The following is an 11,784-nucleotide window of genomic DNA, read 5'->3' on the forward strand; positions in this document are numbered from 1 at the left end:
GAGATCAAATTATAGCTATGTATTAATAGCTATGTAATTTAATACCTATTACGGCTATGCAATCATTATGCAGGAAATTAGGTTTAGTTTTACTTAAAAGTTTTTGTAAACACAACCTCCCATTCACATTGATTAGCTTTTCATAAATATTGCCTCAATGTAATTTTTGATTTATGTCCATTTTCACAGTATGTTTTAAATGACTGTTTTCTAGTTCTGCCTTGGACAACTGGGTCACAGTTTGAATCCATGGGGACAGGGAGATTCTCCAGGGTGGCTTTTCAAGAAGAAGAGTCAGTAAAGACAGTATTTGGAGTAAATTGTTTTTGTATCCAAAGCTACAGAGTTTGATAAAATATAGTAATGTTGCATAGCTCCAGGACCAGCCAAGATTTCCCCCAAATAACTTACAACTAACAGTGAGCAGTGTGCCCCAGGGTTCACACAAGGCCATGGTCATTCATCGCCTCCTTGACTTCATTCGTACAGAAATACCCAGGAGACGAAACAACTTATATCTTTTACATCTTGGGGATACATTTTTACCTATATATAAATACCTCTGTCCACGACAAAACCGAGCTTCAAGTATGACACTTACAGTAAACTTTGTGGTAAATACTTTTACAAGAAAACATTAATGGCAAAATTTGGGAGTTTCAATGTACTTCTTGGAAGACAGAGAAACTAGGGACCCAATATTCCTACCTGACATGGAATAGTTACCTACTGCTTTTTGTTGAACTGATCACCAAATATGATGTTGAAATTCTACTTCATTCTAGTGATGTCTTGAAAATGCTTCAAGCTTTACAAGAACATAGTCATAGAAAATGTCACGTATCCACCGGGATCGATGTTTGCCTTTGCCAATGTTAGGACTAAGCCAAGCATGTCCTGCTCTAATGAGTAAAAAACCATCAGAGAAATGAGACTTTCTGACCTCCATGCCAGATCACTTTGCTTATGGAGTAGAACATACAAAAACTTTTTTCAACAGAAAATTCATACAGAATATTCTACCGAATTCTACAGAAAATTCTACAGAGAATGTCCATTTTACAAGCCAGGTTTTTCTTACAATATTTCTACAGGAAATAGAATGTGTGCGTTTAATAGGGAGAATAGTGCGTATCTTGAACACATACACTCACTGATGGGAGAATGTGAACTTTAGGCATTTTCAGGTCACCTCAGTTTTGTAGAAAAGAGAAAAAGAAAGCCTTATACTTCAGCTAATGGTGAAAAGAAACTAGTAAACAATCTGGAAGTGAAAAATAATTCACTCATTTGCCTGGAAACCAGAAGCCCCCATTCATTCGAACATGCCTGGAATGAGATCTAGAACCCTTCTACACCTCCTTCCTCCCACTGTTCTCCTGTTTGGGGAGAGAAATCAAGAAGAATATTCCTTGCATTCTCCTTACTTTGTCTAAGGGAAGGGGAGGTGCCAAGAAACAGCACTTTAAAGAAAATAAGCTGCCTTCAGAGACTTCTTGGAGACTGAAGAACATCAACCCCACTCGGGGTTAACTATGTCCCTCTGGGATGACAGTATGTTCTGTTTGCCGGGACAGCCCTGTTTATCAATATTAACAATAACCCTTCAGACTCACAAATGTGTCCCAGTTTAGACAACAAATTATACAGTGACCTCATCTTGTTGGCTCCTTTTCTTTTCTTGTCGTTCCTTTTTTTTTTTTTTTTTTTTAATCTTATAGAATTGGCTTTATCCTCTCCAGAACAGGTGCACGTTAAAGGAAAATGCCCAACTGACTTCTTTCTGACGGAGGTAGGAGCAGAGAGAAAGCGAGAGAAACGTGTCGTCCTCTCATTTATGATTACCCTCAATCCACTCCCTACCCAGCGACCCCACCACCAACCCCTTTCTGGTCCTGGTCGTCCTCCCCAAGCCCCTGGGCTCTGGGTCCTGAGCTCTGCCACTGGGGCCAGATGGGACAGGGAACAAGATGAAAGGTAGGGCATTGGGAGGGTTTTGGAGGATTTGGCAGTTCCTTTCTTCCTTAAACCAAGCTCCTTATGCTGCAAACCAGGAAGGGCTTCCAACATCAGCCTTCCTCATAAAAGGCACGCTGCTTTTTCCCTTCCATGTTTTACAGATTTGCTCAAATATCTGCCTCTCACGTCGACATTACTGTTGCTCATGAACTATCCTCATATAATCTCATATAAAGTGTTGAATATGTCTTAATGGAGAAGAATACTGACAGATACTTCCCTTTTTATAGAACTTCCTTTTACTCTCTCATTATTTTCTTCGCTGATAGTAAGAATTAAACAAATTATAATCTCTATTGCTATAAACCAGAGGCCTCTATTTCATAGAATGGATGATTCGTCTGTATTTATTATGCACCTTCTCCTCTGCCGGAAACTATGAACGGGTGTGTGTGTATTTCCACAGCACAGTACACGGTCCCATGACACATCGTCTGCATTTTTACAAACTGAGTGTAATTGCACTGAAGTTCACCCGTTGGTAGCTTTTTTCACTTAGTCGGAATCCCCCAAATTAAATCAACCCTGTTCTCAATTTTAAGTTTCAGCCATTAGTGTCAAATACAAGGTGGGTGCTGTAAGCCTTGGCAAAGATGACTTTCACCCTTGACCTGTTATAATTGCGATTTAAGTAAAATGAGTTTTCAAAGCTCTTTCCCGGGAGAAATATCAAAGATAGTGCAAAAAACAAGAGGAAACAATCTTCGTTAGCAGTGCAGAAGACTTAAAACAGACGTCAGCAAGGGCACCTGGCTATCTTAGTCAGTGAAACACATGATTCTTGATCTCAGGGTTGTGAGTTCAAGCCCCACTTTGGGTGTAGAAATTACTTAAAAATAGAATCTTAAAAAAAAAAAACCAGAAGAGTTCTAGTTGCTGAACATCCTCACCAGCACATGACACGGGCAGTTTTGTAAAACACAAAACAAAACAAAAACACATGTTTTGAAACGTGGAATTGCCAAGTTCACCCACTGATTTATGATGTTAAAGAACAGGTAGCCAGACTTTGTTATTCACTTGAAAACAGTTTGTTATTAACTATTTCTGGATTCTAAACATACTCGTGTTTAGACAATTCAAAAACCTTTTGAACAAGCCTGAGCTACACCTAAATGGTTTGCAAGAAATGATTTGCAATGCAGGATACATGCTCTTTTCAAATGGCAATTTTATTTTGAAATTTGGCACTTTTTCCTGTAACTCCTAAGAGATTTGGGGGATCTTGGGACAAAAGCCGCAGATGAGTCTCTTTACATCAATCCATCATTATCAGTGGTTTAAATATTTAGTGTAATTATTGGTATTTTTTTTTCTATTCCTTCCCGAGTTCTTGCTTTCTCATTTCTCTGACTGCATTACAGCCAGACATCGTTACCTCCTCCCAACAAAGAGAATGCCGTCAGCAAACTGTGTTTCTAGTTTCCAGGTGTTACACAATCTCTTGCTTCTTTTCCTTTTTGGTACTATCGACCTGATTTCTGTGACGTTAGTTAGCTGAGGTACCAAAGAAAAGGAGAAACAGAAACAGTATTAAAGAATGTGCATAGAGCGCTTGTTTTTGTACTTTGAGTACCATATCCTATAGGACCCGGGTCTATCTGAATATACTAAGTAAAATGACAACATCCATTCATCAGGACAGTGATCATTGGCTTCGAAGATGTAAATGCAACGGAGCCGGTGCCTTACAATTGTGAATGACAGGAACTAAGAAGTAATGCAGTATTGTGATGACTAGTGTACCTTCAAGATGACAAGATGATTTCGATTGAATTTTCATGTAACCTCATAAAGTTTTAATAAGTACCAGCCTGAGTCGCCGATTTATTTTCTCTTTCCTGAAAACTACAGCTTTATTCTTCTTGAGTCAATACCTAAACAGTAATGACCTATAAAAGCAGGTATCCTTTTGGTGATTTCCTTACATTTGCATCTCTGATAAAAGTTCCCTCTGCTCTATCTTCTGAGGGTAAAGGGAACTTTCAACAATTAAGTGCATTACTTTCCGATCAATAAAGAAAACAAGAGAAATACCCAGAAACTACAAGTGATAAGAAAACGTGACTCCAGAAAGGTCAGTGGGCTCTGAGGTCGACATTCGCCCTGGGGGCAGGTGCTGATCCCTGATGGGAAAGAACAGAGGTCACAAACTATCCTTCAAAGGCCAGATCCAGCTACCTGGTTTTTGTTGTTGTTGTTGTTGGTCCTTGAGCTAAGAACGGTTGTTATCTTTTTAAAGGACTGAGCCAAGACATTTTTTACACTTTAAAAGGTTGCTTAAATATAAAGGGAAAATCTGTGACAAGACCCTAGGTGGCCCACTGAGCCTAAAATAGTTACCATCTGTTCCTTTACGACAAGTTTGCCAACCCTGCCCTAAGCCAACACCGCGTATTTTGACTTTTGTTACAGGTAGCACCCCACTTCTAAGTACTAAATTCCAAATTAGCTGGGACTGGGTTGGCCTGCCAGTGACAGTATCCAAAATGGCAGCGGTTTAAATAAGGCAACAACTTGTCGTCACTGGCCCCAAAAGTCCCAAAAGTAGTACAAAGCTGGCAGAAGGCTTCACAGGGTTACGAACAGAAAGTCTTTCTTCTTGTCTCCTTACTTGTAGGATCTCCATCTCATGGTCTAAGATGATGGCACGTACATCCCGGTAGAAGGAAAGAAGAAGATAGAAACAAACAAGGAGAGGAAAGGACAGCTAAGCAGCTTTCCCTTAAGGAGATGCACTGGAAGTTGCCACGCTTCACGCTGGCTTACATCCCATTGGGCAGAGCTTAGGCACATGAAAGGATGTGAAATGTAGTCCTTATCTGGGCCACCATAAAGAGGTATTTTGCTATGAAAGAATGGAATGATGAACGCTGAGGAGAACCAACAGAGCTTGCCACAAGTATTTACAACACAGGAAAGGTGTGAGGGTGAAACGAAGTATGGCACATGAGATCATCTGGCACTGGGCTTGGAATGCCTCCCTTCCCAAACGAAAGGGGAAATGTTCGTTTAGCTCAGAGTTTCTCGAAGTCTCGTAACCCGTTGAAGGTACATCTGTGGTGGGGATGGTTCCACGGGTCCCATCTTCACACCATTGTATAATCATCTTCTGTAAAGACAGGCCGGAGCTGGCCGTGACTGCCTCTGATGACTAGAATGCGGGACATCTCTTCTAAGATCAGGTTGTAACAGATGGTGCTCCCCATCTCACTGGCCTCTCTCTGGGTCTCGCTCGCTCACTCTGGTCAAGCCAGCTGTCACGCCAGGAGCCGTGCTATGGAAAGGGCCGTGGGGCAGGGAACTGGAGGCAGCCTACAGCCGACAGGCTGTGAACCAAGCGCTGCCCACAACTGCATGACTGGGCTTTGGAAGCAGGTCCTGCCTCGGTGGAGCCTTGACGGACCACAGCCGGGCCTAGCATAGCGATCACGGACGAGGAGAGAGTCTTGAAGCCCAGCACCGAGCTACGTTACACCCAGATGTCCACCCCACAGGAGTCATGAGATAATAAATGTATTTTAAATTTGCTAAGCTTCAGGATAATCTGCTGGGAACAGCAGATAATGGCTACAACAGCAAAAAGGCTATAAAGTTACAGCAAATGCCAATGTGTTTATCAGCAGAGTCACCGAGGCTCTTATGCAAAGTCAGAGGAACCAACCCAATTTTTTTAAGTTTTTATTTTAATTCCAGTTAGTTAAGATACAGTGTTAGACTAGTTTCAGGTGTATAACAGAGTCGTTCAACGTTGGCATGCATCACCCCGCGAAACCAACCCAATTTTTGAGCTTATGAATAACTTGCTGTTGTCAGTATGCAGGAGCGTATGCTCGATGCTGAGGAGAATAAAAGCTAAGGAAGTTGAACATACCTCGCAGGAGGTGCTCACAAATGCTGAAGGGGTGGGAAGAAGAAAGGAAGGAAGGGAGGGAGGGATGAAGCGAGAGAGTGAAGGACCCAGGGAAGCAGAAGAGGAAGGAGGGACGGGAGGAGGGAGAGAAGGGAGGGAGGGAAGGAGGGAGAGAGGAAATGAAGAAGGGGAAGGGAAGGCACGGAAAGAGAAGGAAAGATATCAACTTACTTCTATTCTCACTATATTTTCCTCTCTCCTCGGCAAGCCCACCTATCACTGCTTTTCACTGGAAGGCCAGAAGACCTTTCTGGCTCTGGTCTTCCAAATGCCTTAGCAATTCAAAGAATTTACAGGGTTTGGGGAGGAAGCGAAAGACCGGGAGAAAGTGATTTATGGTAGAGACAGAGTACCGTGGAAAAGCGAGGGGAAGAAAGCACGCCCTCATCCCCCAAATAGAATGCGGACAGGGAGAGAGAGAAGAAAGAGATCTGAAAAACTAAGAATGCAGGGAATCTGGATTCATCCCCACTACTCTGTAGGACACCAATGATTGTTGCACAATCTCAACAATGGAAGGACGAATGTGGGCGAGTTGTTGCTTGTACCTGCCCCCCCGCCCCCGGAGATGGGAGCTCAGGAAAAAATCAAGTTAGGTTACAGAAAAATAATTTTTTTTCTTTCATGCTCGCGTTTGTGTACTGAGACCTGCTGCTCTGCCGTTGAGAGTCCAGTTCCACATAGTCCCAATTGTTCTTTTTAATCCCATGCGAACTTGCAGAATGGCTAAGAGCACGGGCTTTGGAGCCAGTCAGAATGGAGTCTGCTCTGCCAACTACCAACTGTTGGGAACATGGGAAAAACTTAATCCACTTGATTCTCTTTCCTCATCCATTAAAGAGAAGCTACAATATCTCTTTCATAGGGTTATGATACGAATTTTTTGAAACAATGTACATTAGGATACTCATCACAGTGTTTGACATGGTAAGAACCAAATAAATAGAAGTCATTATCATTACAAAACTCTAGACACAGGACATAGGATTCTGATGGAACTGTCTGGGTCCCCTTCTCTAAGGAACAAGTAAAAATCAGGCGCACAGACTTCTGGTGCTGTACAAACAAGCAATCCAACTGCAGTCGATTTCTCCCGCTGATGACAATAGAAAATTCTAGCAGGCAGCTTGAGGTGAAAAGTCAAAACTTGAAGATCGATCCATAATGATAGTGAGCTTTCCTGGTGGGTTTTTTTTTTCTCCTTTATCTCTTAGGATTTAACCTCAGGGTAATGAAATTTTACAAGTATGAACACTAAAACGTCCAAGAGAAATCTCCTTTTCTGACCAGAGGCCCAAGAAAGAAAGAACCCAGCAGGGCGGGGGAGGGTGGAGGACTGTCTTTATTTTTTCCTTTTTTAGCCTCCTTTTCTCTCTCCCTGTCTTGCCCGCCCCTGACCTCCTTGCAAGGGGGCAGCGGCAGTGGCAGCAGCACAGAGACCCCAGAGAAGATTCTAGTATCCAGGCAGAGGAGGAAGAGTGTGGAAAGAATCCTCATTTTCACTCTTTTCCCTTGCCACTTCACCCAGAGAGCAGACCCAGCCATACAGAGCTGCATGAGAACACAGGAAGACAGAACTCTGAGAGAAACACATCCTGTTAGCCAAAGACACGAGGCAAAGGAGTCCCAGGAGACAGAACATAAGAGAAATCTCAGAAAGTAGAGTGGGGAAGGGAAATTGCTAAATGTGTGTATTAATGGACATAAATTCCACTTTCACCCCAGGGTACACGTACTCAGAAAACAACAACAACAACAACAACACTCAAAAAGACATGTTAAAGATCATGGCCAGGAATAAAGAAGTCTATTTCCTAATGATAAAGGAGCTAATTTGAAGAAGACAGAACAATCTTAAATGTTTGTACACTTAATAATAGAACTTCAAAATACATGAAGCAAAAACTGAGGGAATTAAAAGGAGAATAAAAAAATGCCTGATTATGGCTGGAGATTGGAATACTATTCTCAATAATTTATGAAGCATATATTCCTTTCAAATGTACAAAGAATATTTACCAAGATAGACCTTATTTGGGGCCGTAAAAGAAATCTCAGAGAACTTCAAAGAATCCTAGCCATACAGAGTATATTCTGATCACAATAGAATCAAACTGAAAACCAGTAACAGAAAGACTATCTGGAAAAGGGTGCCTGGTTGGCTCAGTCAAAGAAAAAATTTAGAACATATGTTGAACTGAACGTAAAGGAAAACTCAGTATATCAAAATATCCGGGATACCACAAAGGAGTACTTATAGCACTAAATATATATATTAGAAAGAAAGTCTCAAATCTTTTTTTAATATAGAAAAAGAGGGCAAATGAAAACATGCAGAAGAAAAGAAATAATAAAGATGAGCATGAAAATCAATGAAATAAAACCCAGGAAAACAACAAAGAAAATCAATGAAACCAAAAGTTATTTCTTTGATAAATCAAAGATTAGTAAGATTAGTAAGACGCGAGCCAAACTGATCAGAAAAAGAGGAGAAAAGACAACAAGTTACTAATACACCACACATTCTATAGATATTAAAAAGATAACAAAGGAAAATTATGAACAAATACATTAAAAGAAATCGAGCAGTTTACAAAATGGGTAAGTTCCTTGAAAGGCACAAATTGTCAAAGTCTAATCAAGAAGAAATAGATAGCATGAATAGTCCAATGGCTTTTAAACAAATTAAGCTTGTAGATAAAAACATCCCCACAAAGAAAGCATCATGTCTCAATGGCTATACTGATGAATTCTGCCAGATATTTAAGGAAGAAATATCAATTCTATATAAACTCGTCTAGAAAATTGAAAAGGAAGGAATATTTTTAGACAAAGAAATTTTAAAACCTTATGCTCATGGAGCGCCTGGGTGGCTCAGTTAGCGAAACGTCCGACTTTGGCTCAGGTCATGATCTCACACTCTGCGAGTTCAAGCCCTACATCAGGCTCTGTGCTGACAGCTCAGACCCTGGAGCCTGCTTCAAGTTCTGTGTCTCCCTCTCTCTCAGCTCTTCTCCTGCTTGTGCTCTGGCTCTATCTCAAAAATAAGTCAACGTTAAAAAATAAAAATATTTCTGGCAATAAATAAATTAATAAGGGAAAATTTTTGTGACCCCAGGATAAGCAAATATTTCTTAGATACAATACCAAGAGCATAGTCCATAAAAGAACAAATTGATAAATTGAATCTCAAAATCAAAAACTTCTGGTCTACAAGAGAAGGTGAAATAAGCCACAGACAAGGAGAAAATCTTTGCAAAGCAGGTATCTTACAAAGGACATGTGTCCAGAATACGTAAAGAATTCTCAAAACTTAACACAAAGAAACAATCCGATAAAAAATAAGCAAAAGACGTTAATGGACACTTGACCAAAGCATGTACAGATGGCAAATAAACACATTTAAAAATACTCAATATCATTATCGATACTCAATATCATTTCCCCATCAGGGAAATGCAAAGACCATGAGAGAGAGCTCCGTACACGTAGGAGAATAGCTGAGATTAAGGACAGACCATCCCGGGGCGCCCGGGTGGCTCAGTCGGTTAATCATCCAACTTCAGCTCAGGTCATGATCTCACAGTCCATGAGTTCAAGCCCCGCATCGGGCTCTGTGCTGACAGCTCAGAGCCTGGAGCCTGTTTCAGATTCTGTGTCTTCCTCTCTCTGACCCTCCCCTGTTCATGCTCTGTCTCTGTCTCAAAGATAAACAAAAACATTAAAAAAAAATTAAAAAAAAAAAAAGACAGACCATACCAAGTGTGGAAAGCATGTGCACGAGTTGCAACGCACACTCACCAAATGACCCGCCAGAGATAAATGAAAGCTTCTTTTCATTCAAAAACTTGTACATGACTGTTCCTACCGGCTTTCTCTGTCACAGCCAAAAACCCACCCATTTAATGGAATGCGACTTATCAAGAACGAGGAATGATGGGGCGCCCAGGTGTCTCAGTCTGTTAAGCCACCCGACTCTGGATTTTGGCTCAGGCCATGGTCTCACGGTTTGTAAGCCCCGCATCGGGTTCTGTGCTGACAAGGCGGAGCCTGCGTGGGATTCTCTCTCCCTCTCTCTCTATCCCTCCCCTGCTCACTCTCTCGCTCCCTCAAAATAATTTTTTTTAAAAAAAGGAATGAATTATTTATTTGCTACAACGTGGATGAATTTAAAAATAATTATATTGGATGAAAGATGCCAAACACAGAATAGCACACACCATATTCCTCCACTCTCTAAAATTCTAGAAAATACAAACTACTCTCTTTTGACAGAAAACAGGTCAGAGGTTGCCTGGGTTTGAGGTTGGGAAGGGAAGGAGGATTACAAAGGAGCACCAGGAAATGGTTCTGAGTGATCAATACGTTTACTGTCTTAAATGTGGTGATGCTTTCACAGGTACATAAATACGCTGAAACTTATCAAACTTTGTCATTTAAATATGCCCAGTGTACTATATATCCAATATAACTCCATAAAGCTGTTTTTTTTAAGTTAAATACATGCCTATCATATGATCTAGCTATTCTATACCTAGGTATTTCTTTAACGTTTATTTGTTTATTGTGAGAGAGAAAGAGAGCACAAGCAGGGGAGGGGCAGAGAGAGAGGGAGAGAGAGAATCCCAAGCAGGCTCCACGCTGTCAGCACAGTGCCCGACATGGGGTTCAAACTCATGAACCATGAGATCATGACCTGAGCCGAAATCAGGAGTTGGGACGCTTAACTGACTGAGCCACCGAGGCGCCCCTCTCTCCCTAGGTATTGACCCAAGAGAAACAAAAGCCTATACCCATAGGAAGACCTAAACGTGAATGTTCATAGCAGCTTTATTTGTAGTAGCTGATAACTGGAAAAAACCCATTTATTAACAAGGTGAATAAACGGATAAAGAAATTACGGCTCATTTATACAAGGAATGTTGCCCAGCAGTAAGTAGGATGAATTATTGATATGTGTTACGACAGAGGCGTCTCGAAGGAAGTATGCCATGTGAAGGGAGCCAAACGAAAAGAGAGTACACACTGTGTGCTTCCATTTATGTAAGGTTCCAGAATATGGAGACCCTTGTACAGTGAGAGAAAGCAGACCCGTGGCTGCCTGGGGGAGAGAAGACGGATGGGTGGCCAGACAGCAGCAGAAAACGTTGAAGGGGGATGGCTGTGTTCATCATCTTGGCTGCAGTGGTTGGCTTTGTGAGTATGATCTGTGATCTGAAGTGAGTGGACGTGACGCTCTTTAATATTTGCTCCCCTTCTAAAGGCTACAGTACGCTCTTTACTCCTTGACATCGAGATTCTGCAAACCAGACTTTAAAGAGACTGCCAGCCTGCTTTCTTATGAACCTTCAAAACTCCCACCAACTGAAGACACAGGCATGGCCCACCGTCCGTATTTCTGGTGCCCACGGAAGGGACCATAACCTCCCCACACTTAGCAGAATCCAGGGACAGGTGCCCTGGGCAGTGAAACATTTTCAGGGCAAGCCTGATTTACTCTTATCTCAGTAGTCCTGCAGGCTTGCAGTTCTGCTGAGATAATCCCAGAAATAACCTTCTGCTCTTCTAACGAGAACACGACGGGGGAAGTCAAACTTTGAGGGATCGTGACCCTCTCTGACCTGCTCTTTCCAAAGGTAACGGGTAGACTGTGAGCAACATTAGCCTATCCTCCCTCTGGTAGTTATGAAAATCTAAACGTGTGTGTGCGGTTACATTGTAACTTATTAGTACTCAGAGTGAGGTCTGTTGGCTTGCTTTTTCCGATAAGAGCTGGGATAAATCGTGACCCTTGACTTGTCTTACTGGTTTCCTGTTAGCGGCTGTGGACTTTATTGTTAGCCTGATGTATC

Source organism: Lynx rufus, unplaced genomic scaffold, assembly GCF_022079265.1.
Source record: "Lynx rufus isolate CCGP_SWC_20201006 ecotype Redwood Valley unplaced genomic scaffold, mLynRuf1.p SCAF_25, whole genome shotgun sequence".
NCBI classification, from domain to species: Eukaryota; Metazoa; Chordata; class Mammalia; order Carnivora; family Felidae; genus Lynx; species Lynx rufus.